Below are 25,565 nucleotides of genomic sequence, written 5' to 3' on the forward strand. Positions count from 1 at the left end.
TTTAGCTCATGGTTCTGGAGACTAGAAGGCCAAGACAGAGGGGTTGATCCGGTGAGAGCCTTTGGGCTACATCTTCCCATGTTGGCAGGGCAGGAGAGCAAGTGTGTGTGAAAGAGCAAAGCGGGAAGGCGCAGACTATCTTTACAACGACCTGCCACTTCTGAGATAACCACACTAATCCATGCATGAGACTGGAGCTCCCATCACCTAGTCACTTTTTTTTTTAAGATTTATTTATTTATTTGAAAGGCAGAGTTATAGAGAGACAGAGGCAGAGAGAAAGGTCTTCCATCCTCTGGTTCACTCTCCAGATGCACCAGCATCATCCTAGTCACTTTTTAAAGGTCGCATCTCTTAACACTCTTAACATTCAAACCATAGCAGCCTCCTTGCATCTTTGTTTAAAAAAGAAAGAAAGATGGAGCCTGTGTTGTGGCATAGCAGGTGAAGCCACCACCTGCAGTGCCAGCAGCCCATGTGAGCTCCAGTTCAAGTCCCAGCTGCTCCACTTCCGATCCAGCTCTCTGCTATAGCCTGGGAAAACAGTAGAAGATGGCCCAAGTCCTTGGGCCCCTGCACCTGTTTGGGAGACCCAGAGGAACCTCCTGGCTCCTGGCTTCAGTTCAGCGCAGCTCCAACCATTGCAGCCATCTGGGGAGTGAACAAGCAGATGGAAGATCTCCCTCTCCCTCTGCCTCTCTGAAACTCTGCCTTCCAAATAAATAAATATTTTTCTTTAAAATAAAGATTTATCTGAAAGGCATAGTGATAGACAGAGAGGGAGATATGGAAGAGAGATCTTCCAATTGCTGATTCATTCCCCAAATGCTACAACAGCCAGGGGTGGAGCAAGCAAAAGACAAGAGCCAGGAACTCGATCCAGGTCTTCTATATGGGTGACAGGAACCCAAGTGCTTGGGCCATCCTCCGCTCTTTCCCAGGTGGCTGGACTAAAGGCACAAATATAGGCTGTGCACATCTCAAGCAGCCACTTAACCCATTGTACGATACAACCTACTCCTCTTCACAGCTTGGTGGCTGGTTTCCAGGAATAAGCACCCTAAGAAAGTGCATGCCTCAGGACTGACCTAGCATCACTTTTGCCATCCTCTTTGATTAAGGGAACATGGAGGTCTGCCCACAATCAAGGACAGAGAAGAAGAGCCCACTCTGAACCTCTCATTATAAGGAAAACACAAAGGATGCATTACCCCATGGCAGCCACCTATAGAAAAGGCAGTCTGCCACTCGCCCCACACCGAGGCACAACCACCCACACTTGTGGACACAGCTTCCACATTCAGCACACACACACAGCACACAGACCATGTAGATAAAGTAAAACATTCTGCACATAGTCTCACAACAATATGCACAGTGGTGCAGCCACGTGACATGGCTACACAATTAGACACGTGTAGTTAAACATGGAAACAGGCACACAATACAGCCTCAAAAACCAATCACGGCCCCTTAGGAAACCAGATGGGGAGCAGATGGAGCATACTCTAGATGTCAGCTGTCCCCTCACCCTCCTCCATCTCCCTATCAAGAGCCCATACCCACAAAGCATCTTTGTGAGAAGCAAGATGTGCCAAAGATAAGTAGGGGTGATGGAAGAGGCCATTCACACCACACAGCCCACAGCAAACAACCAAACAGCCTACAGCAGAAGTTCCTCTCAACTAGATTGCGCCCGTGGGTCACTTCTCATCTTTTCTTTCCCTTGCACAGCACCCAGTCGGTCAGCACATTTGTCTTTCTCCTGGATTTTCCCTCAAGCTTCCAAATTCAGTGCCCCCCCCCTTTTTTTTTTTAATTTTTTTTTTTTTTTTTTTGACAGGCAGAGTGGACAGTGAGAGAGAGAGACAGAGAGAAAGGTCTTCCTTTGCCGTTGGTTCACCCTCCAATGGCCGCCGCGGCCGGCGCGCTGCGGCCGGCGCACCGCGCTGATCCGATGGCAGGAGCCAGGAGCCAGGTGCTTTTCCTGGTCTCCCATGGGGTGCAGGGCCCAAGCACCTGGGCCATCCTCCACTGCACTCCCTGGCCACAGCAGAGGGCTGGCCTGGAAGAGGGGCAACCGGGACAGAATCCGGCGCCCCAACCGGGACTAGAACCCGGTGTGCCGGCGCCGCTAGGCGGAGGATTAGCCTAGTGAGCCGCGGCGCCGGCCTCAGTGCCCCCTTTTTATTCAGGACGCTCTGGTTTGCCCAGACCCATGGTAAAGGGTCCAGGCAGGGACTAGAGCTGCTGCCAAGGGGGTCTGAAGACAGGATGCTCCTCAGGGCCACCCTCCTCACAGGCCACTTGTGCTCTCACTCTTGTCGTTTTCATTGTCTGTGACAAAATATCCCAGGTGAAGAGGAGACTTACTTTAGCTCACCATTCCGAAGATTCAAAGTCCGTCCAGCACGATGCAGGCTTTGCTGAGGGCCTCCCTTGGCTGTATCAAGTCCTAGTGGGAACATGCGCACCTATCAGTATGCTCTCTTGCCCTCTCCTTATAACGTCACCAGGATTCAGTCATGGGAGCTTCAACTTAACGACCCAATCAAACTATTCTCTAAAATTTCCACCTCCAAACAGCTCTACCTACCACTGACTTAAAGCTCTGGTGACAAATCATATTCTCCGTATAGCATGATCTGCATTTACCAAGGTGTCTGACTGCCAAGGCGGTTCAACTCTACATTCCAGATTTGGGGTGAGCCACAGTGACTGGAACGGTTTGTTGCAGTCTTCACCGCTTACCTGGAAGACTCCCAAAAAGCAGCCTACTGCAAGACTATGATCCCCTCCCCAGTTCAATCAGTGTCAACCCCTACACAAAGGCCAAGGCTGCTGCACCAAGCAGGGAGCTGCAGAAGAAGCGGCCTCTGTTGCAAGAGGATGGTAGGCATGGTGGGGACAGTGGCCAGGCACGTAAGCCTAGCCCTGGGTCAGCAGACCAAAAATAGGAGAACTCTTCCCTCCTCTGATGCTGTCCATAATAAAGGTTCCCATGTGTCAAAACTTTTGGACACCAAATGTGGAGAATAAGGATAACTGTGTGGTATACCTTCGAGCATGAGGTCCTCAAATCCAAAACTATTGTCAAGGGAGCCCAGAGTTAGGATTCTGGAACAGTTAAGAACTTCCTTTAGAATCAAATATAGGTCTCAGTCCTGACTCTGCCTCTCTCTAGCTTAACAGGTTGTTTAACTATAACCAACCTTAATGAGTAGTGTTTTTTTTTTTCATATCTGTGAAACAGGTAATATTAGTACTCACCTCACGTACTGATATGGAAACTGAATGAAACAATATATGCAAAACGTTCAGCATGGTGTCTGGCACACTATAAGTGCTGGATGTGTGTTATCTATTTACTGTAGCTCTTCTCCATGCCCATGGACTACACACACATCATGCCAGAGGCTGAACCAACAGAACTCACGCAGGGGAGCCTGCTTGCTAGTGCACCTAACATTCCAAGTAACTATCCTACTCTGAGCCCCCACACACAGCACACACATTTTACATCGTGCTCCGGCTATCTGGGAGCTTTTGTGGAAAGGTTGGAAAAAGAAGTATCAATCAGGTAGACAAACCCTCGCTCCCATCGGAAATGGGACACGGGAAATGAGCGACACGAGAGTGTCTCTGAGACGAGGAGCCTGCGGAGGCTGCGGTCCCTGGCGCGTTGAGAACAACAAGCGCAGTGTGATTTTTCTCAGAAGAGCCTTTCTCACTCCGTGTGCTGGAGTAAGAAGGCCCAACTCAGGTGATGGGCTGGCCAGAGTCAACGCATCTTTATTACTCCAGCCACCATGGCTTCCTGCTTCCCCGCAGCCCCCCACAGAGACAGCCAGAGATGGAGGCATTGGCACCAAGATCGTTAGGGAGTTGGGAGGCCCATTGGACCATCGTTAGAGCCACCACGGAGAAATACATCCTGGCTGAGGCTGGATGGCTGAGCCACAGGAACCTCACTGCATTCTTCCTCACGCCTGCTCCTTGGGGACAGGGAGCAGTAGAGGCTGGAACGAGGGGTAAGGAGGAGGGACCCTTCTCCAGGGCAGGGGATCTGAGTGCTGTGGCCTTATCCACGGCCCAGGCCAGGGCAACAGCAACACTAATAATCACCTAATATTGAACAGAACGTTACAGGGTAGAGAGCTTTCTCACATTCCTTTTACTGTTTAATTCTCTCAGAAGCCCTGTGAGATCTAGCATTAACTTCCCTTCATCAATCAAAATAGGAGCCAGAGGTCAAATGCACTGAGACATACAGCACCAACTGGGTGCACGCCAGCCCTGAAATGGAGCACGAGGAATGGAGTGCTCCCCGAGGGCCCAAGGAGACCTCAGCCTGGATTTGGTTCCAAAGCTAATATTTTCACATTATGAATATATCAGATTCCACCTACCAGAGTGTGTCCCTTAGCTGACACCTTCACTGAGTTCACATACCAGGTGCTGTGCTATGAGGTGGGGATACAATAGACTCGGTCCTGAGGTAGATTAAAAATGGCCCCAAGGGGCAGGCATTTGGCAAAGCAGCCAAGATTCTTGCACCCCATATCAGACTATCTGGGTTTGAATCTTATCTCCAGCTCCTAACTCCAGGTTAATGCACACCCTGAAAGACAGTAGGTGATGGCTCTAGTTGTTGGGTTCCTGCCACCCACATGGGAAACCTGGATTGAGTTTCCAGCTCCCAGCCTTGGCCTATCCCAGACCCAGTTCAGGACACTGTGAGAATTTAGGCATGAACTAGTGGTTGGGAAGTATTTCTCTCTCTCTCTCTCTCCTCTCTCTCTCTGTCACATAAACAAAAATTATAATTTTTTTATGTAGTTGGTAGAGTTATAGACAGTGAGAGAGAGAGACAGAGAGAAAGGTCTTCCTTCTGTTGGTTCACCCTCCATATGGCCGCTACAGCCAGCACTGCGCCAATCCGAAGCCAGGAGTCAGGTGCTTCTTCCTGGTCTCCCATGCGGGTGCAGGGGCCCAAGCACTTGGGCCATCCTCCACTGCCCTCCCAGGCCACGGCAGAGAGCTGAACCGGAAGAGGAGCAACCGGGACTAGAACCCAGCGCCCATATGGGATGCCGGCACCGCTGGCGGAGAATTAACCAAGTGAGCCACAGCGCCGCCCCCCCCCCCAAATAAATTTTTTAAGATAGCTTTAGGGGCTGGTATTGTGGTGCACCAGTTTAAGCTACCATCTATAATGCCAGCATACCATATGAGTGCTGGTTGAAGTCCCATTGTTCCACTTATAATCCAGCTCCCTGCTAATGTGCCTGGGAAGGCAGCAGAAGACGGCCTAAGGATTTGGGCTCCTGCCACCCATGTGTGAGACCTAGATGGAGTTTCTGGTTCCTGGCTTGACCCCTGGCCACTGTAGCCATTTGGGGAGTGAGCTAGAAGATGGGAGATCTCTCTTTTTCTCTCTCTCACTCTCACTCTTACTCTTTGTAACCTGCCTTCCAAATAAATAAATAGATCTTAAAAAAAAAAAAAAAAGGCTCAAATTCTTTGCCACTCCTGTCATCAAGAGGTAGGGCATGTGCTTCCTCTCCCTTTAGTCATAGGCTGGCCTGAGACTCCTCTGACCAACAGGGGAGAGGAATGGTGGAGCTATGCAGCGAGAAGCCTAGTCTTTGAATGCTTCCACTTGGGGGAGGGGGGTCTCCTGCAGCCTTAGTCACTCTGTGACCAAGTCTCTCCCCAGTACAGAGAGGGTGTGGAAAAGGACTGGGACCCAGTGGAGCGCAGCCTCCCAGGCCGTCCTGCCAGGGCACCAGATGTGTAAGTGAAGCTTTTTGGATCTTCCAGACCAGACTGGCAAGCAGCTGAGCACCCCGACAGGTGCCAGTCAACATCACAAGGAGCAGAATGGCCATGCCCAACCCTCCCCAGAAGCCTGACTCACAGAAATTTGAGGTATAACCAAATGGTTGCTTGAATACACAGACTGGCAAACTTCTGAGAAGGACTACATCATAAATTTAAGGCTTTGTGTACCACATATTGTCCTGTCACATAATGTTCTGGCTTTTCTTCTGTTGCTGGTATTGGTGTTGGTTTGGTGTGTTGTGTTTTTTGTTTTTTCACAACCCCTTGAAAATGTGAAAAACCATTCTTAACTTGCCAGCTATACAAACACAGGCTGTGGGCAGCATCTAGCACATGGGCCCTACTTTGCAAACCTGTTTTTTTTGTTTGTTTGTTTGTTTTGTTTTGTTTGTTTTGCCAGGCAGAGTTAAGACAGTGAGAGAGAGAGACAGAGAGAAAGGTCTTCCTTCTGTTGGTTCACCCCCCAAATGGCCGCTACAGCCAGTGCACTGCGCAGATCCGAAGCCAGGAGTCAGGTGCTTCCTCCTGGTCTCCCATGCGGGTGCAGGGCCCAAGCACTTGGGCCACCCTCCACTGCCTTCCTGGGCCACACCAGAGAGCTGGATTGGAAGAGGAGCAACCGGGACAGAACCGGCGCCCCGACCAGGACTAGAACCCGGGGTACCGGCGCCGGCCAGCCAAGCCGTTTTAAGTACTAATGTTTAAGGTAGCTTGTAATCCAGCAACAAAAAAGTCTCTTCTTTCATGAAGCTAAAACCTTTTAAGGGCAGGCATTTGGCTCCAGTGGTTAAGTCACCACTTGGGATTTGAGTCCTGGCTCCACTTCAAATCCAGCTTCCTACTAAGTGCACCCTGGGAAGGCAGCAGATAATGGTTCACGTAGTTGAGTCCCTGCCACACATACGGAAGACCCAGACTGAGTTCCCAGCTCCTGACTTCATCCCGGCCCAGTGCCATTTTGCAGGAATTTGGGGAGTGATCCAGCATTTGAGAAATGGATATTACTCTTTCTCAATCTCTCTCTCTCTCTCTGACTCTGCCTTTTAAATAATTGAAAAGAATAAATAAGTTTAAATGCTGTAAGACAAATATAAAACAAAAAATAAGCAATTATAATCAAATTAGTACCCATAAAGTAAATGTGCCCGGTGCCATGTTTTGTTTTTGTTTTTAAAGATTTATTTATTTATTTGAAAGGCAGAGTTCCAGAGAGGCAGAGGCAGAGGCAGAGACAGAGAGCAAGAGAGGTCTTCCATCTACTGGTTTGCTCTCCAAATGGCTGCAATAGCCGGAGCTGCACCAACCCCAAGCCAAGAGCCAGGAGCTTCTTTTGGGTCTTCCATATGAGTGCAGGGGCCCAAAGACTTAGGCCATCTTCTACTGCTTTCCCAGGCCATCACAGAGAGTTGGATTAGAAGTGGAACAGCCGGGACTTGAACTGGTGCCCATATGGGATGCCAGCACTACAGGCAGCAGCTTTACTCACTATGCCATGGTGCCAACCCCATGGCATGGGTTTTAATGTCATTAGGGATTCCAGTAAAACTTTCCCCCAAAAGGCAACATTTAGGCTGAGACTTGGAGGATGACTAGAAGTTTGCTGGCAGAGAGAAGCAGGGTACAATATAATGGCCCAGCATGGTACCTTCTGTATAGCACCCCTCGCCCCAGAACTCTCTTCTGGATAGTCAAAAGCCTGCATCACATCGCACTTCTACCTCTGCCAAATGCTGCTCCTGTGCCCTTTCTTTCACAGCCATTGTTCCCCCAACATCTTGAACCCCAAGCTCTATTTCAGAGCCTGCCTCTGGAGAACCTAACCTGTGAAACTGGCCAAAACAGAAAAGGAATTGACGGGTGTAATTGAAGAGTCAGTGGGTAAAGTCTTGAGTTTCAAACCAAGGTGGATTCAGAGCCCCAACTAAGGTAACTGACATGATATACAGACTTTCAATGCGAACCCCAGGAAAATCCAAGGCAAAGAGGGATAGGTGGTGACTACAGCTGTGACGTATAACCAGGTCTTAATGCCTTCGTGTTTCCTGGCTCTGCTTTCAGCAGTTGGACAGTTCAGTCTCCGGCTCTACATGTAGCAAGACAGGTCAGCAGCTCCAGACCCTATGGTCTCTCAGGTCTGAGCCCTCCAAGAAAGGAACTAGTTTGCTCCTCCCATGACTCCAAAGGATTCTACTGAATCTCACTGGCTGTCATTCATCTGCTCCAGTCATGTGCCCATTTCTTTTTTGGTTTAGTATTTTTGTAACTGAAATACAATGTACACATTATAAAAATTAGTTTAAAAATTTGCAGCTATAATCTTACCATGATCATGAAGCTAGTTTTCCAGGGTGAGGCTCATCCTTTGCACTCAAGATGTGTTGACCCCTGCAATTTCCCCAATGTGGGAAACTTGACTGCATAATTTGTGGTAGTGGGGTACTGTGTTCGCCCTCTCCTCTGTTAAAAAATAAAATGAAATGTGCACTTATTTATTTTTATTTGTGAGACAGAGAGAGAGACATATAGACACAGAGGTCTTCTATCTGCTGGTTCACTCCTCAGATGCCCACAATAGCCAGGGCTGCACCAGGCCAAAGGCAGGAGCCTGGAACTCAATCTGTGTCTCCTGGTGGGTGGTAGGGACCTAATTACCTGAGCAACAACCTGCTGCCTCCCAGGCTATACATCAGCAGGAAGCTGGAATTTGGATCCAGGATTCAAATCAGGCACTCTGATAGAGCACACATCCAATACAGAATGTAGATGTCTTAAGCACCATTTCAACCACTGAGCCAAATAACTGCTCCAGAATCATTTTTTAAAGCAAGTATTTCAGTACATTTTTAAGCATATTTGTAATGTAACATAACTATCAATACTCTGTAATTCTAAAACACTTTAATAATCCCAAAGAGAAACCCTATACCCAGTAGCAGTCACTCCACATTACTCTCTCTTCCAGCACCTGTCAATCATTGATCAGCTGTTGGCCTCCGTGGAATTGCCCATTCTGGGTATTTCACATAAATGCAATTATGTAACATATGGCCTTATGCACCTACCATCTTTCACTCAGCATAATGTTTTCAAGGTTCATCCATCTTGTGATATAAATCAGTACTTAGATCCCTCTTCTGGATGAGTAATATTTCATTGTATTGTTTGCCAGATTTTACATATCCATTCATCAGATGAGGGATGTTTGGGTTTTTCCCACTTTTTGGCTATTGCAAACAATGCTGCTGTAATGTTCATATACAAGTTGTTGCTTGAACACTGGTTTTCAACTCCCTCATGTACATTCCTAAAAGTGGGATTGTAGAGTCACAGAGTGCTCTATGTATGGAGTGTTTTATTTTTTAAGAGTTATTTATTTATTTATTTGAAAAGCAATGTGGAGGGGAGAGAGATCTTCTATTTGCTGGCTCACTCTCCAAATGGCCACAACAGCAGGGGCTGGGCCAGGTCAAAGCCAGAAGCCTAGAAACTCCAACCAGGTCCTCCATGTGGGTGACAGGGGCCCAAGCACTTGGGCCATGTTCTACTGCCTTCTATTGGCACATTAGCATGGAACTAGACTGGAAGTTGAAGAGCCAAGACTTGAACCAGCTCATATGGTATGCTGACATTGTAGGCATGATTTAACCCACTGCACCACAACAATGACCCCTGACTAACCAATTTAAACTTAAGTCATATGTTCTACTCCTGGTGCTGGGGGCAGAGTCAGTTTCACCAGAACCATACAGACTAAAGAAAGAATAATGGTGCACTGGAAGGAAATAGGATACAACCATCAGGTGGAAGACAAATGGACTTTCAGCAGCAAATTCACAGATGACCACTGCAAATAACTGCATTTATTTATTGCCGGAGCCAGGCACTGTATTAAGTACATGCAATATAGTATGTAACTCTCACAGCAACTTTATAAGTATTCTATTATCATTCCCATGTTACAGATGAGGAAAGTGAGCCTTGGAAAACTTGAGAAATTTATCCAAGTTTATATAGCTCAGAGGTGGGTATTTGAACTCAGATCTGACTGCAAAGTGTCAGAGAAAAACAGATTTTGAGTTATGTTAAAATATATCTGTTAGAGGCCCTTTTCCTTCATTTGCCCAGTACTTTTTATAGTTACTTGGGAAGAGTCTGTGTAACCAAAAATTCCCTTTCACACCAAGGACAGGGAAGAACAGGTTTTCATAATGAAAAAAACCTGTTGACATTTTTTTTCCTTTAGATTTCCAAGTCATCTTCCCAATTTTGTCAGATACTGCATCACTGGCATTGAGATTTAAAAACTGTATTTTTTCAGAAAGCTTTCATTCTTCTTATAACCACCCTTCTTCTTCTAAGAGGCCTAGAAATTCAGCTAAATTCAGCTTGCCACAAGATCAGGAAACGCAGAAGTCCATGCCGCACTCCTACCCTCCTCCAGACAGGATTTCCAAGTGCCCTGGTCCCTTCATGGGTCCTCAGGGTGAGGATGTGGGGCCAGGGGTCTCTGACCCCCACCCATCCTCTGCTCCTTTCCACCAAAGCCCAGACTGCATGAGAGCAGGGGCAGGGGAAGACGGGAGGTGTGGGGAACACCAGACAGTTGAGGGGATAGAAGGAGTCGAATTTCACCCACCCTCTGCCAATTTCCAAAGGCCAGCTCTTGGAGAATCACAGCAGAGCAACCTCATTATGAGCTGTATACTATATTAAGCTTCTTGCTGAGCTGCAGGCTTACCACACCATACTGGCTCCTTGAGAGACCCCATCCTGCCACCCCCTCCTCTCCATACACGCACATCTCCACCAAAGCAACATATATCCAAAGCCCTCGAAAGATTTACTGCCAGCACTGCAGACAAATAAGTGAATACCCAGCAGTTGATTCCAAAGACAGGATGCTCATTTGCATGAGGAGTTGCATGTTATTTGCATTATATTTGCAAGTCATTTGCATATCACGTCTGCCCTGTCAAAATGTACATAAATCCTTTATACTTTCACTTTTTTTTTTTTTTCCCTAAAAAGGACTACACCCCCAGATCCTGCCCAGACTGTCTGGTGAAATCTCTGGTTGAGTATTCCTAGCTTGATCGTGAAGAGCCTCACAGGACACACTGTGAAGACTGCAAACTGCAGGAGATTCCCTAGGATCTCAGAAGCTAGTTTGAGAAACTTCATTCACTCATTTATTCAATAATTTACTGAACATATCTAGTGTACCCGGCACTGTTGTTGTAGATGCTGAAGATGTGTTTGTGAACAGATAAAAATAATGACAGCATTAAACGTTAAATGCTGTCATTTTGGAAGATTCCTTTGGCACCATCCGTGATCAATAAATGCAAGAGCAAAGCAAGACACTCAGATTTACCAGAATTGGTTACAAGGTCACGTGGGTATCACAGACTATTACATTATTACTTACATTATTAATTTAAGATTAATCCTGAAATTAAAACAAATAAAAATAAACAAATAATAAGAAAGTATACTCAAAACACATGAGCGTGTGTCCCCACACACCCACGAACCCCAGGTTTGAGACACTCTGGGGTTTACAGGATTTAAACAGGAAAATATCTTCGAAAGATCACTGTAGAGCAGGAGTGGGGACTGGAAGGGCACTGGATCAGGTGCAGAGAGGTCAGTGAGAGGCCCTGTTGGCCTGGGTGTATTTAGATGTGGAGCTGTCCATACTGCCAGCCTCATAAAAATCCAGGGCCCCATCACAGGTGTCCATCGGAAATGGATCCACCGCATACATGGTAGCTGCAGAAATATTTAATGAGGAGCTTTACAGTTGAGGGGAAGGGTGGACTCACGACCCATATTGTTTTACTTGAATGTTCAGTTTTGGACATGTCTATCCAAGTTCTTCATGTAGTCACAAGTCCGTCTCAATTCTTCTGTCTCCCAGCTCTCAAATGACTATGATCTCTTTTCCTGATGCTTTAAACTCTGGAACTCCAAATTCATCATTCCTTTATTTTACAGAGCAATTCAGCTGCTATTCCTGAATCTCAGGTCATGTGAGAAAACAGAGCCATTCAGTTCCAAGACCTACACTGGGGGAGGATATAAATAACTGTTTTAGAAAGTCTGTCCTTGGGACAGGCACTTGGCACAGTGGTTAAGACGCTGCCTGGGACACCAGCTTCCCATATTAGAGAGCCTGAGTTTGAGTCCAGGCTCCATTTCTGATCCAGCTGCCTGAAAATGCTCACCCTGCAAGGCAGCAGGTGATGGCTCAAGTACTCGGATCCCACCCACCCATATGGGAGACCCCGATTAGGTTCCTGACTGCAAGCTTGGCCTGGCCTACTCCTAGCTGTTTTGGGCATTTGGCAAATGAACCAGTGAATGAGAGATCTCTGTTTATTTCTGTCTCTGTCTCTCTGCCTTTCAAATCAAAAGTGGAAATGATTTTTTTTTAAGATATATTTTATTTCAAAGACAGAGTTACAGAGAGAGGTAGAGACCAAGAGAGGTCTTCCATTGGCTGATTCACTCCCCAAATGGCTGTAAAGGCTGGAGGTGAGTAGATCTGAAGCCAAGAGCAGGAGCTTCTTCTACGTCTCCCACATGGGTGCAGGGGCCCAAGTACTTGGGCCATCTTCTGCTGCTTTCCCAAGGCACATTAGCAAGGAGATGGATCAGAAAAGGAGAAGCCAGGACTAGAACCAGCACCCACATGGGATGCCGGTGCTGCAAGCCAGGGCCTTAACTCACTGTGCCATAGTGCTGGCCCCAAAAATGTATTTATTTAGAAGTCTGTGCTAATCTGGTATGTAAGCCATCACTTAGAATGCCAGCATCCCATATTAGAGTGCCAGTTCATGTCCCAGCTATTCCACTTTCAATCCAGCTCCCTGCTAATGCACCTTGGAAAACAGAAGAGTACTAAGTACTCTTAGTACTAAGTACTTAGTACTCAAGTACTAAGGCCCCTGCACATGGGAGACCCAGATGAAGTTCCAGGCTCCTGGCTTTGGCCTGCCCTACCCCTGGCTGTTGTGGCCATTTGAGGAGTGAACCAAATGAAGAAAATATCTCTTTCTCTTTGTCTCTCCTCCTCTCTCTGACTCCTGCCTTTCAAAAAAGTAAATCTAAAAAAAAAAAAAAAAAAAAAAAAAAGTCTGTCCTTAAGAAAAAGTTGATAGGTGCCGGTGCTGTGACATAGTGGGTAAAGCCACTGCCTGCATACGGGCACCAGTCTGAGTCCCAGCTGCTCCACCTCTGATCCAGCTCTGCTATGGCCTAGTAGGACAGCAAACATTGGCCCAAGTCTTTGTGAGAGACCCGTAAGAAACTCAAGACTCCTGGCTTCAAATGGGCCCAGCTCCAGCCATTGTGGCCATTTGGGGAGTGAACCAGCACATAGAACATTCTCTCTCTCTCTCTCTCTCTGCCTCTGTAACTCTGCCTTTCAAATAAATAAATCTTTAAAAATGAACAAGAAAAACTTGTTAAGAGCTATTACCATGTATTGAAGAGAAAAGAAGAAAAACTGGGAAAACAAGGTTAAAGGAAGCCCAGGGCCAAAACAACGTTCACAAGCAGACCACAAAGAGCTCTTGTTACCAATCACAAGGTTAGGATGGACTGCCTGGTTTAGCTGGTCACAGGAACCCAGACTGGGTCTAGTTCAAAACTCAAGGTGACACCAACATATAACAGGAGAAGAGAAACAGAAGGGACCCAAGGAGCAGAAATGAGAGATAGAGCGAACGTAAAGCAAAAACCAAGAGAAGTTTCAAAAAAAAGAGAGCAGACAATGCAGTGCAATACATCTCAGAGAAGTCAAGGAAAACTTGAAAAAAGTCACTGAATCCAGCATTAAGGTCATGTTCCAAGAACAGATTTTATGAGGCTTTGTGGGAGACACCATTGATTATCAACTCAAACGCCGTTTCCTCACTCTTCCTGTGTACTGGAAAGGACTACATCCCATTAGAGGGGCTAACAACTATCTTCCTTCCATTCCTCTATAACCTAGGGATAGACATGTGACCTAGTTCTGAACTATGCAACTTGGGAGAGAGTCTTTTGGAAGTTTCTAGAAAAGATTTTCCTCTCCAATACAAGAAGTCTTCAAGCCTTTTCTTTTCTGTCTTGTGAGCTCATCCTATGCAGGGCTTTGGCAGCCACGATTGGACCATGAGCAGATAAACTCAAGAATGTGTGTTTGGCAAAGAGGAAGGTGAGGAAAAACCTGTATTTTTGAGGACATCATTGGCTGAATTAGTCAAGTCTGAAGCCACCTACCTCTGAATTTCCTTTTATATGAAAAAAAAAGTCCTTACTGCTTAAATCACTGTTAATCACTATTCCATTATTTGCAATGATGATACATGGTGGCCAGAAATACATCTACCAAGGAAGGAACAGAGAACAGGACAATAAAGCTACTAAGTGGTGTACAGTGGCTTCCAAATGATAATCAGTGAACCAGCTGGGGCCAGTGTTGTGGCACAGCCAGTTAAACCACCACCTGTGACACTGGCATCCCATATGAGCACTGGTCCAAATCCTGGCTGCTCCATTTCCAATCCAGTTCCCTGTCAATGCACCCAGGAAAGCACTGGAAGATAGCCCAAGTGTTTGGACTTCTGAACCTACAGGGGATAGTTGGATAAATGGATTTTCCAGCTGGCCCAGCTCCAGCTGTTTCAGCTATTTGTGGAGTGAACCAGCAGATGGAAGATCTCTGTTTGTCCCTCCCTCTCTATAACTCTACCTCTCAAATGAATAAACAAATCCTTTTAAAAAAAAAAAAACTCATATTGGGGTAGGATGGCCTTTTAGCCTAGCAGTTAAGATGTGAATTAAGATATCTATGTCTTGGGCCAGCGCCGCGGCTCACTAGGCTAATCCTCTGCCTTGCGGCGCCGGCACACCAGGTTCTAGTCCCGGTTGGGGCGCCGGATTCTGTCCCGGTTGCCCCTCTTCCAGGCCAGCTCTCTGCTGTGGCCAGGGAGTGCAGTGGAGGATGGCCCAGGTGCTTGGGCCCTGCACCCCATGGGAGACCAGGAAAAGCACCTGGCTCCTGGCTCCTGCCATCGGATCAGCGCGGTGCGCCGGCCGCGGTGGCCATTGGAGGGTGAACCAATGGCAAAGGAAGACCTTTCTCTCTGTCTCTCTCTCTCACTGTCCACTCTGCCTGTCAAATAAATAAATAAATAAATAAAAGACATCTATGTCTTAATTGGATTAAGCATTGGATTACCTGGGTTCAAATCTTTTTTTTAATGTATTTATTTTACTTGAAAGTCAGAGTTACACAGAGAGAGGAGAGGCAGAGAGATATAGAGGTCTTCTATCCAATGGTTCACTCCCCAGTTGGCCGCAACGGCCGGAGCTGTGCCAATCCAGAGACAGGAGACAGGAGCTTCTTCAGGGTCTCCCACATGGGTGCAGAGGCCCAAGGACGTGGGCCATCCTCCACTGCTTTCCCAGTCCATCAGCAGAGAGCTGGATCAGAAATGGAGCAGCCAGGACTCGAACCAGTGCTCATATGGGATGCCGGCACTGAAGGCAGTGGCTTTATCCATTACACCACAGCACCGGCCCCAGGGTTCAATTCTTGAATCCAAATCCCAACTCTATCTTCCTACTAATGTATACCCTAGGAGGCAGCAGGTAAGCTCAGGTAAGTGGATCCCCGCCGTTTACGTGGGAGATCTGGAATGAATCCCTAACTCCCACTCTTAGCCCAGTCCAGACCATCCCTGGCCACTGCAAGCATTGGGGGAGTGAGTCAGTAGATGGGAGCTTTCTCCCTCTCTCTCTCCTCTGCCTCTCAAATAAATAAATACATTTTAAAAATTACATGGGGAGCTTTATAAACATAGAAGAACATGTCAAAAACTTCTTGGAAAACCCATGTTATGAAGAAACCATACACGGTTGGGCATTTGGTACAGCAGCCTATGTCTCTGCTTGAGATGCCCACATCCCATATTAGGCGGCCTGGTTCGAGTCCCACTCTGCTGCTGCTTTTTTGCTGCTTTTTCCCCCCTAAAGATTTATTTATTTATTTTGAAAGTCAGAGTTACAGAGAGAGAGGGAGAGACAGAGAGATCTTCCATCCACTGGTTCACTCCTCAGATGGCCTAAATGTCCGCAGCTGGGCCAGGCCAAAACCAGGAGCCAGGAGCTTCTTCCGGGTCTCCCATGTGGGTGCAGGGGCCCAAGTACCTGTGGCATTTTCTGCTGCTTTCCCAGGCCATTAGCAGAGAGCTGGATCGGAGGTGGAGCAGCTGGGACACAAACTGGTACCCATATGGGATGCTAGCGTCGCAGGCGGCAGCTTTACAAGCTACACCGCAACACCAGCCCCATGACTCGGCTTCTTATCCACCATCCTGCTAATGCACATTCTGTGAGGCTTGACTGTTTTGGGGTCCCTGACACCCACATGGCAGACAGGGATTGAGTTTCAGGCTCCTGGCTTTGGCCCAGCCCTAGCTATTTTGTGCATTTGGGAAATGAACCAGCCATTGTAATCTCTCTGTCTCTATGCCTTTCAAACAAAATTACAATAAGTAAAAATTTTAAAACTGTGCACTGATTTAAAACATTTTAGCATCAAAATAAACTTATGCTTTAATTACATTTTCTATCAGCTTTTTCAAGTACCTTTATACTGCTTTCTGGCCTTTATTACACTGTTTTGGAAAACAGTTGACATTTTCTGATAAGGCTAAATATACACCAATTCTATGACTCCTATATATTTTACTCAAGAAAATCGTATGTCCACAAAGAGACGTGTATGAGAATGCCCACAGCAATATTATTCACAACAGTTAAAATTGAAAACAGCCCCAAATATCTGTAACAGGAGAATGAAAGAGATAAGGATTATCAAGGGGCATCAAGGGCCTGATGAGGATGGGAAATCAGACACTGGAGCCAGTGAACACGATTCTGGGTTTTTTTTCTAGCACCTGGAAGGCAGGAGCAGAGAAAATGAATTTTATTCATGCTGAGTCTAGGAATTAGCATAGGAGGGCAGACATGAGAGGAGGAAAGGAACTTGAGGTAGTGGTGAGAATGGAGGCAAAAGACTGCTTCTAAGAGCCCTTTTTTAAAAGATTCATTCATTTGTTTGTTTGAAAGGCAGAGACACAGAGAGAAGGAGAGACAAACAGAGATCTTCCATCCACTGGTTCATTCCCCAAGTGGAAACAATGGCCAGGGCTGGGCCAGGCCAAAGCCAGGAGCCAGAATTTTCTTCCAAGTCTCTCATATGGGTGCAGGGGCCCAAGCACTTGGGCTATCCTCTGCTGCTTTCCCAGGCACATTAGCAGGAAGCTGGATCAGAAGTGGGGCATCCAGGAATCAAACCTGAACCAGCACCCGTATGGGATGCCGACACTGCAGGCAGAGGCTTAACCTTCTATACCACAGCACCGCTCCCCTAAGAGCACTTTGGAATGCACTAGACACAAAGTAAACCTGAGATCAGGGTTGGTTTTTCACCAACAGCAGAGCTTCCCCTCTGTTCCCATTAGCTCCACCCCATGCTTCCAGGTCTCATGCCTCCTCCTTGGATGCAAGGTGGAAAAATCAGCCAAAGCCCTTTGCAACATGGATTTAGGATTAAACAGGGAAGGTAAAAAGAGTTGCAGTGAATACCAAAAGGAGGCTCAGCAGCAGAGCTGACAGGGCAGAGGTGCCCCATGGATGTGCTTCCAATCGGGAGGTGACTAAAAAGGACAGGGGTAAATCTTGAGTCTGTGTGGCCACCAAGGAGGATGCCTCTGCTCTTACTGAGTGACTAAGAAGATGTCATCTGAAAAATATGGTAAATGGGTGGTCTAAACAATTAAGTAGGGGGGGTGAGAGTTTGCCACAGCAGTTAAGCCATCACTTGGGATGCACACATTCTGTATCAGAGTACATGATTTCATATCCTGGCTCATCTTCTGATTCTAGCTTTGTTACTGTGTACCCTAGCAGGTGAGGACTTCAGCAGTTGGGACCCTGTCACCTATGTGGGACATTTGGAATAGTACCAAGCTCCTGGCTTCAGCCTGACCCAGACGTGGCTTTTCAGGCACTTAGGAAGTCAACCTACAGATGGAAAATTCATCTCTCTACATCTATTTATATATCTCCACCTTTCAAATAAATCATAATTTTTAAAAATTAATTGTACTGGGACCAATGTTATGCTGTAGTGGATAAAGCCAATACCTGCAACACCGATGTCCAACATGGGTGCAGATTTGTGTCCCGATTGCCCCACTTCTAATCCAGCTCCCTGCTAATGGCCTGGGAAAAGCAGTAGAAGATGGCCCAAATATTTGGGCCCCTGCCACCCACATTAGGAGACCCAGATGAAGCTCCTGGCTCCTCACTTCAGCCTGGACCAGCCCTGGCAATGGTAGCCATTTAGGAAATGAACCAGTAAATGGAAGATCGATCTCTCTCTCTCTCTCTCTCTCTCTCTCTCTCTCTCTTCTCTGTTTTTCTCCCTCTCTTTGTAACTCTGCCTTCCAAAATAAATGAATGTTTTAAAAAATCAATTGGTTGGCTCCAGATAAGACATAGAACAGAAAGTCTGTCCAATAAGGTGCTGTGCTAACTTTGCAAGCAGCTGGTGTTAATCCTCTTCTCTTCACTATCCTTTGTCCCTCTGTCAAAGCTGCAGACATCTGGACCAAGACCTTCCTCTCAGTCCCTGTAGGCTCAAGGAAAAGCAAACAAACCAACACTTACCAAATATCTGCTTGCGTCCAGCATATGCTGAAGGCTTTCATGTTAATCTTCCAACAATGCTGCCAACCTAAGATTATGTGCATTCTTGCATGCAAGAAAAGTAGAATGTGGGGGAGGAGAATGTTGCATAACCAGTGAGGGGCCAGGCCAAGACCCCAGAACAGGTCAGTCCTCAACTTTTTCTACCAGACTGAGCTGAGCAGTGCCTTCTGTGTGTACATCAAAAATTAATTGACCCCCTGGTTAGTGTAAATACTGAGGTACAGAGCACTGATGTGTAGGAATAGGATCCATTTCCCTAACTCCCAGGGCATCAGCGACAGGCAGAGTAACAACTAAGACTGTAATCCACCAAGAATAATAACAATGGCCACCACTTGTGGAGATCTTACTAAGTGCCAGACATTGTTTGAAGTGCTAGTGTTGGGGCCAGTGCTGTGGCGCAGCAGGTTAACTCCCTGGCCTAAAGTGACAGCATCCAATATAGGCAAAGGTTCAAGACCCGGCTGCTCCACTTCTGATCCAGCTCTCTGCTATGGCCTGGGAAAGCAGTAGAAGATGGCCCAAGTTCTTGGGCCCCTGCACCCACGTGGAAGACCTGGATGAAGCTCCTGACTCCTGGCTTTGGATTAGCGCAGCTCCGGCTGTTGCAGCCAATTGGGGAGTGAGCCATTGGATGGAAGACCTCTCTCTCTCTGCTTCTCCTCTCTCTGTATAACTCTGACTTTCAAATAAATAAATAAATCTTTAAAAAAAAAATAGGGGCCAGTATTTGGTGCAGAAGATTAAGCTGCCATTTGTAATACCCGCATAACATATGGGAGTGCTGGTTTGAGTCCTGGCTGCTCCTCTGCCAATCCAGCTCCCTCATCATGTGGCTAGGAAGAGTAGCAGCAGCCGAACCAAGTACCTGGTTCTCTGCCACCCATGTGGGAGATGCAAATATAGTTCCTAGCTCCTGGCTTTGGCCTGGAGCAGGCTTGTCCATTGTGGCCATTTGGGGAGTAAACCAGAAGATAGAAGATTTTTCTTGCTGTTTCTCCCTCTCTTTCTGTAACACTGCCTTTCAAGTAAATAAATAAAATACTTAAAAATGTTTATGTAATTAAATTGATATATTATCTAATGCTTATTCTTACAATATCCCCAGAAGGCAACTAACAATTATTTTTTCAGATACCCAAAGAACATTAAAAAAAAACTGATCACATACTAGGCCAGAGAGCACATCTCATCAGATATCAAAAAATCAATAGACCACTTTCTCTAATCAAAATAGAACTCGACAACAGGAAGATAACAAGAGCCCCATGTGTTTGCAAACACTTCTGGACTGTTTCCAGAATGAAGATATTTAGAAATGAAAGATAGCTATAGAAGGCAGATAAAATGGTTCTTAAAAAGAAATGCATGGATTTAAATGCTTGTATAAGAAAAATAAAAAGGGTGAGGCATTTGGCTGGGTGGATAAGGCACCATTGGAGACACCTGCATCCTTTACCAGAGTGCCTGGATTTGAGTCCCAGCTCCACTCCCAAGTCCAACTTCCTGCTAATGCACACCCTGGGAGGAGGCAGTGACAGTTTAAGTACTTGGGTCCCTATCACCCAAGTGGGAGACCCAGATGGAGTTCCCAGTTCCTGGCTCTGGCCTTGCCCAGCCACAGTAGTTGTGGACACTGGGGAGTGACACAGATGGGAGCTCCTGCTTACCCAGGCTCGCTCGCTCGCTCGCTCTCTCTCTCTCTCTCTCTCTGCCTATCAAACGAATACATGCATACACAAATAAAAAAAATTTAAAAGAAAAACACGGGGCCAACATGTGGCTTAGTAGATAAAGCCACGACCTGTGATGCCGGCATCCCATATGGGTACCAGTTCATGTCCTAGCTTCTCCACTTTCAATCCAGCTCCCTGCTACGTGTCTTGAAAAAGCAGCAGAGTATGGCCCAAGTGTCTGGGCCCCTGTTACCCACATGGGAGACCCAGATGAAGCTCCTGGCATCTGGCTTCAGCTAGCCCAACCCTTGCCATAGTGGCCATCTGGGGCGTCAACTAGCAGATGGAAGATCTCTCTGTGTTTCTCCCTATCTCTCTGGAACTGACTTTCAAATAAATAAATCTTTAAAAAACAGGGGTGGGGGGCTGGCGATGTAGCATAGTGGACTAAGCCTTTGCTTGTGGCATTGGCAACCCACATGGGTACCAGTTCTAGTCCCAGCTGTTCCAGTTCAGATCCAGCTCTCTACTATGGTCTGGAAAAGCAGCAGAAGATGGTCCAAGAGCTTTGGCTCCTGCACTCGCATGGGAGACCCAGAAGAAGCTCCTGGCACTTGGCTTTAGATCCGCCGGGCTCCAAAGTTGCAGCCATTTTGGGAGTGAACCAGCAGATAAAAGACCTTTCTCTCTGACTCTTCCTCTCTCTGTTTGTAACTCTATCTCTCAAATTAAAAATTAAATAAATCTTTAAAAAAATTGAAAAAAGGATCCAATTCAAGAAGTCAAAGATGAGCAAACTAAATCAAAAGAAAGTAGAAGGAAGAAAGCACAAGACAAAGGCGAAAATGAGTAAGTACTAATGAACTGGAAAAGAAAGATAGCACAAAAGATCAATAAAAGTTTTTGACAAGCTCAATGAAGATAAAGACAAGGACTTTTCAACAAGATGGTGCCAAAGGCAGAGGCAGAAACTTCCACCCATCTGAAAACCGAAGCTAAATCAAAGGGTTTGAAGGCCAAGAAGGTAGTGCCAAAATACAGGCGCATAAAAAAATCCACACGTCACCCACCTCCCAGGAGCCCTAGACACTGCTGCTCTGGAGGCAGCCCAAGTATCCTTGGAAGGGCGCCCCCAGGGGAAACAAGCTTGACCTCCATGCCATCATCAGCTTCCTGCTGACCAATGAGTCTGCACAAAGAAGACAGAAGACAACAACACACTGTGTTCAAGGTCAGCAAGCACCAGCTCAAACAGGCAGTGAAGAAACTCTGTGACTTAGGCCGGCTCAATAGGCCTGCGGCGCCGGTACCCCAGGTTCTAGTCCTGGTTGGGGCGCTGGATTCTGTCCCAGTTGCTCCTCTTCCAGTCCAGCTCTCTGCTATGGCCAGGGAGTGCAGTGGAGGATGGCCCAAGTGCTTGGGCCCTGCACCCGCATGGGAGACCGGGAGAGGCACCTGGCCCCTGGTTTTGGATCAGCGAGGTGCACTGGCCACCCTGGCCACTGTGGGGTGAACCAACGGAAAAAGGAAGACCTTTCTCTCTCTCTCTCTCTCTCTCACTGTCCACTCTGCCTGTCAAAAAAATAAATAAATAAATAAAAAGAAACTCTGTGACTCGGAAGTGGCCAAGGTCAACACCCTGATCAGGCCTGACTGAGAGAAGAAAGCATAAGTTTGACTGTCCTGATTATGATGCTTTGGATGTTGCCAACAAATTTGGGATCCTTTGAACTGAGTCCAGCTGGCTAATTCTAAATATATGTTTTACACTGTAAAAAAAGAGAGAGAAAAAGGTAAGGCATAAATAAATAGCATCAAAAATTTTAAAAGGGGACACAGACATATTGCAGATGAGGTAGAAATTTTTAAGTCATAAGAGAATACTACAAAAAACTTTTAGGGCAAAAAAATGGAAATTTTGATTAAATGAATAAATATCCTTAAAATGGAAAAAAATCTCATAATGAAGACATCATTATTATTCCTTCTTCAAAGATTGAAAAAAAATTAAAAAGTAAAGAATTAACTTGTGGAGCCAGTGCTGTGGCATTATGTGGCATCGGCACTCCATATGGGCGCGATTCAAGTCCTGGATGCTCCACTTCCGATCTAGTTCCCTGCTAATATGCCTGGGAAAGCAGCCAAAGATAGCCCAAGTACTTGGGCCCTTGCACCCATGTGGGAGACCCAGAAGAATTAACTTGTTTAGGGGCAGACATTTGGCTCAGTGTTTATGACACTTGCATCCCATTTCAGAATGCCTAGGTTTGAATTTCACTCAGCTTCCTATCCTGATTTCTGCTAATGCACACCCTGGAAGGCAGCAAGTGACAGTTTAAGCACCTGGGTCCCTGTCATCTATGTGGGAGACCTGGATGCAGTCCCTGACTCCTGGCTTCAGCCTGGCCAAGGCCTGGTTATATGCAGGCATCTGGGGAATAAACCAACAGATGCAAGACCTTGTTGTGTCTGTTTGTGTGTCTCCCCCTGTCCCTCTGTGCTTCAAACAAAGAAAAATAAATTAATCTTAAGAAGAACTAACTCCGGGGGCCGGTGCCATGTCTCACGTGATGAATCCTCCACATGTGGTGCCAGCATCCCATATGGGCACCGGGTTCTAGTCCCGGTTGCCCCTCTTCCAGTCCAGCTCTCTGCTGTGGCCCAGGAGTGCAGTGAAGGATGGCCCAGGTGCTTGGGTCCTGCACCTGCATGGGAGACCAGGAGGAAGCACCTGGCTCCGGGCTTTGGATTGGTGTAGTGCCAGTCATAGCAGCCATTTGGGGGGTGAACCAATGGAAGGAAGATCTTTCTCTCTGTCTTTCTCACTAACTCTGTCAACTTAAAAAAATAATAAAAAAATAAAAATAAAGAACTAACTCAGGGCTGGCACTGCAGTGTGGCAGGTAAAGCTGCTGCCTACGATACCAGCATCCCATATGGGTGCCAGTTTGAGTCCCGGCTGCTCCATTTCTGATCCAGCTCTCTGCTGTGGCCTGGAAAAGCAGTAGAAGATGGCCCAAGTCCTTGGGCTCCTGCACCCATGTGGGAGACCTGGAAGAGGCTCCTGGCTCCTGGCTTCGGATCGGCACAGCTCTGGCTGTTGCGGCCATCTAGGGAGTGAACCAGCGGATGGAAGACCCCCCCCTCTCTCTCTGTCTCTCCTTCTCTCTCTCTCTCTCTCTCTCTCTCTCTGTGTGTGTGTGTGTGTGTAACTCTGACTTTCAAGTAAATAAATCTTAAAAAAAAAAAAAGACATGTTCTCTAGTTTAAAAAAAAAAAAAACTCATTCAGTTTCCCATTGCTACAAAGATAGTCCAGATTTTTTTAAAGATGTATTTATTTAAAAGAGTTACACAGAGAGAAGGAGATGCAGAGAGAGAGAGAGAGAGAGAGGTGTCTTCCATCTGCTGGTTCACTCCCCAATTGGCCGCAACTGCCAGAGTTGTGCCAATCCAAAACCAGGAGCCAGGAGCTTCTTCTGGGTCTCCCACACGGGTGCAGGGGCCCAAGGACTTGGGCCATCTTCTACTGCTTTCCCAGGCCATAGCAGAGAGCTGGATCGCAAGTGGAACAGCCGGGACTGGAACCAGTGCCCACAGGGATGCCAGCACTGCAGACAGCAGCCCTACCTGCTACACCACAGCACCAGCCCCAACAGTCTAGATTTAAAGGCTGGGGCAGTGGGCCTCTCATCCCTGCTTCCTCCCTCCTCGTTTTCCATTCATTCACTGGGGACCCACTAGGCAGCAGCCATTTGCTAAGGATTACCAGAATGAAAGGCAAAGCTCTGGCCCACAGGAAGCTCCCAATCTGGGAGATGAGTCTAGGGTCAGGACTAGAGTCAGTCGAGTGAGACACTCAGGGTACATTTAAGGATGTCTGTGTCTTGCACAACTTGCCTCGAACTGTGCACCACACTAGTAAGCATTACCCTAACAGCAAAGTGAAGCAAGGGAGACATCCGAGCTACCGTAGAGTGAAAGGCATTCCAGGCAGGGGGACTAGTACTAGCAAAGGACAAAGCAGAGGAGCAGCAGGGTCCTGAGTGGGACAACAAGCAGTTTGGTATTTCTGAGGCACACGAATCAGTGCAAGGTAGAGAATGGCAGAGACGAGGTCAGAGAGGGGCCCAGGTGCCAGTCACCACAGGCGTTACCAGGCATGCTAAGGAGCTCTGCCTCTCCCCTGAGGGCTTAAGCAGGAGACTGACAAAGGCATAGTTGTATTTTATAATGATCCTTCTGGTGGGAACGTGGGGACAAGGCTGAAGACAGACAGAAGGTAGGAGGATGTGGCCGTTACCTAGGCGAGAGAAGAGGAAAATCTGCACTAGGTCAATAGCAGTTGAAATGAAGAACAGGGAGTAGTTTTGAGAATTATTTGGGAATGTAAAATTGGCAGGACTTTGTGGATGATTGCATGTGGGAGGCGAAAGTGTGGAAGGAATCAAGAATGAGGGCCCTCATCACCCAGTCTCTCTCATGAATAACTATAATGCAGAGTAGTGGCACCAACTTCCATCCATCTGCTTCTCCATTCATTCATACAACCAATAATCTATCCATCTGTTTGATCACCCATTTATTCATTAGTCCATTCATCCATCCACGTATCTATATACATCTATCTATACAACTATTCAGATTCTTACGAATATCATGACACCATGAAGAATGCATGTATGAAAAGGGCACAATACTTGGCCTTTTTCACTTTTTCATTCATTCATTAAACTTTTGCTGATATCTTCCTACGTGCCGAGTATGATCCTAGGTAATAGAGATGCTGATATAGCAGTGAAACAATCAGAAAAGTTCCTGATTTTAGGACCTAATGTTCTAGTAGGAAGTACAGAGAGAATGCAAAGACATAATATAATTTCAGGTAGTGCAATTTCATTGCAATAAAAGGAACCAGAGATCATTGGAGAAATGGCTGATTCGAAGGTTGGGGCAGGAGATATATAATATGAGCCTGGAGAATTTTGTAGTGCTGGAAAGAAAGAAAGGCTCAAACAAAAACCCACACTGGGGTACATCACAGAGACACAGGAGCCAACTGAAAGAATTCCCAGTGAACAAAACGGGAACAATTTGAGCAATGAAACAAAATGTTATTGGATTAAAACCCAAAGTACAAAACAAACATCCCTCAGTCCATACTGATGTAAAATAATTGACTGAACAAGCAAATAAACAGGACAGAAAACACAAATTGTCCTTGTAGAACACCCTAAGGGTGGCCTTCATACAGTGACTTTCTTTCAAAGAGTAT

At 46.6% G+C, this 25,565-nt stretch overlaps 1 long non-coding RNA gene and 1 other non-coding gene across 2 annotated transcripts in view; one reads left to right on the forward strand and one right to left on the reverse strand.

Moving 5' to 3' along the window:
• Positions 1–2,179: 2,179 nt before the first annotated feature.
• The window catches only part of LOC127490682 (uncharacterized), a 62,494-nt gene continuing 39,108 nt past the window's right edge, over positions 2,180–25,565 (reverse strand). Inside the window, exons 4-5 of the long non-coding RNA XR_007918969.2 lie at positions 8,167–8,301; positions 2,180–2,455 (exon numbers count right to left, since the gene is read on the reverse strand). This is a non-coding gene — a long non-coding RNA (uncharacterized lncRNA). The remainder of the gene's footprint in view (positions 2,456–8,166; positions 8,302–25,565) is intronic.
• On the forward strand, positions 8,145–8,304 carry LOC127490886 (U1 spliceosomal RNA). Its single transcript, XR_007919275.2, has one exon. It is a non-coding gene; the product is annotated as a U1 spliceosomal RNA (small nuclear RNA).

Source organism: Oryctolagus cuniculus, chromosome 6 (genome assembly GCF_964237555.1).
Source record: "Oryctolagus cuniculus chromosome 6, mOryCun1.1, whole genome shotgun sequence".
Lineage (NCBI taxonomy): Eukaryota > Metazoa > Chordata > Mammalia > Lagomorpha > Leporidae > Oryctolagus > Oryctolagus cuniculus.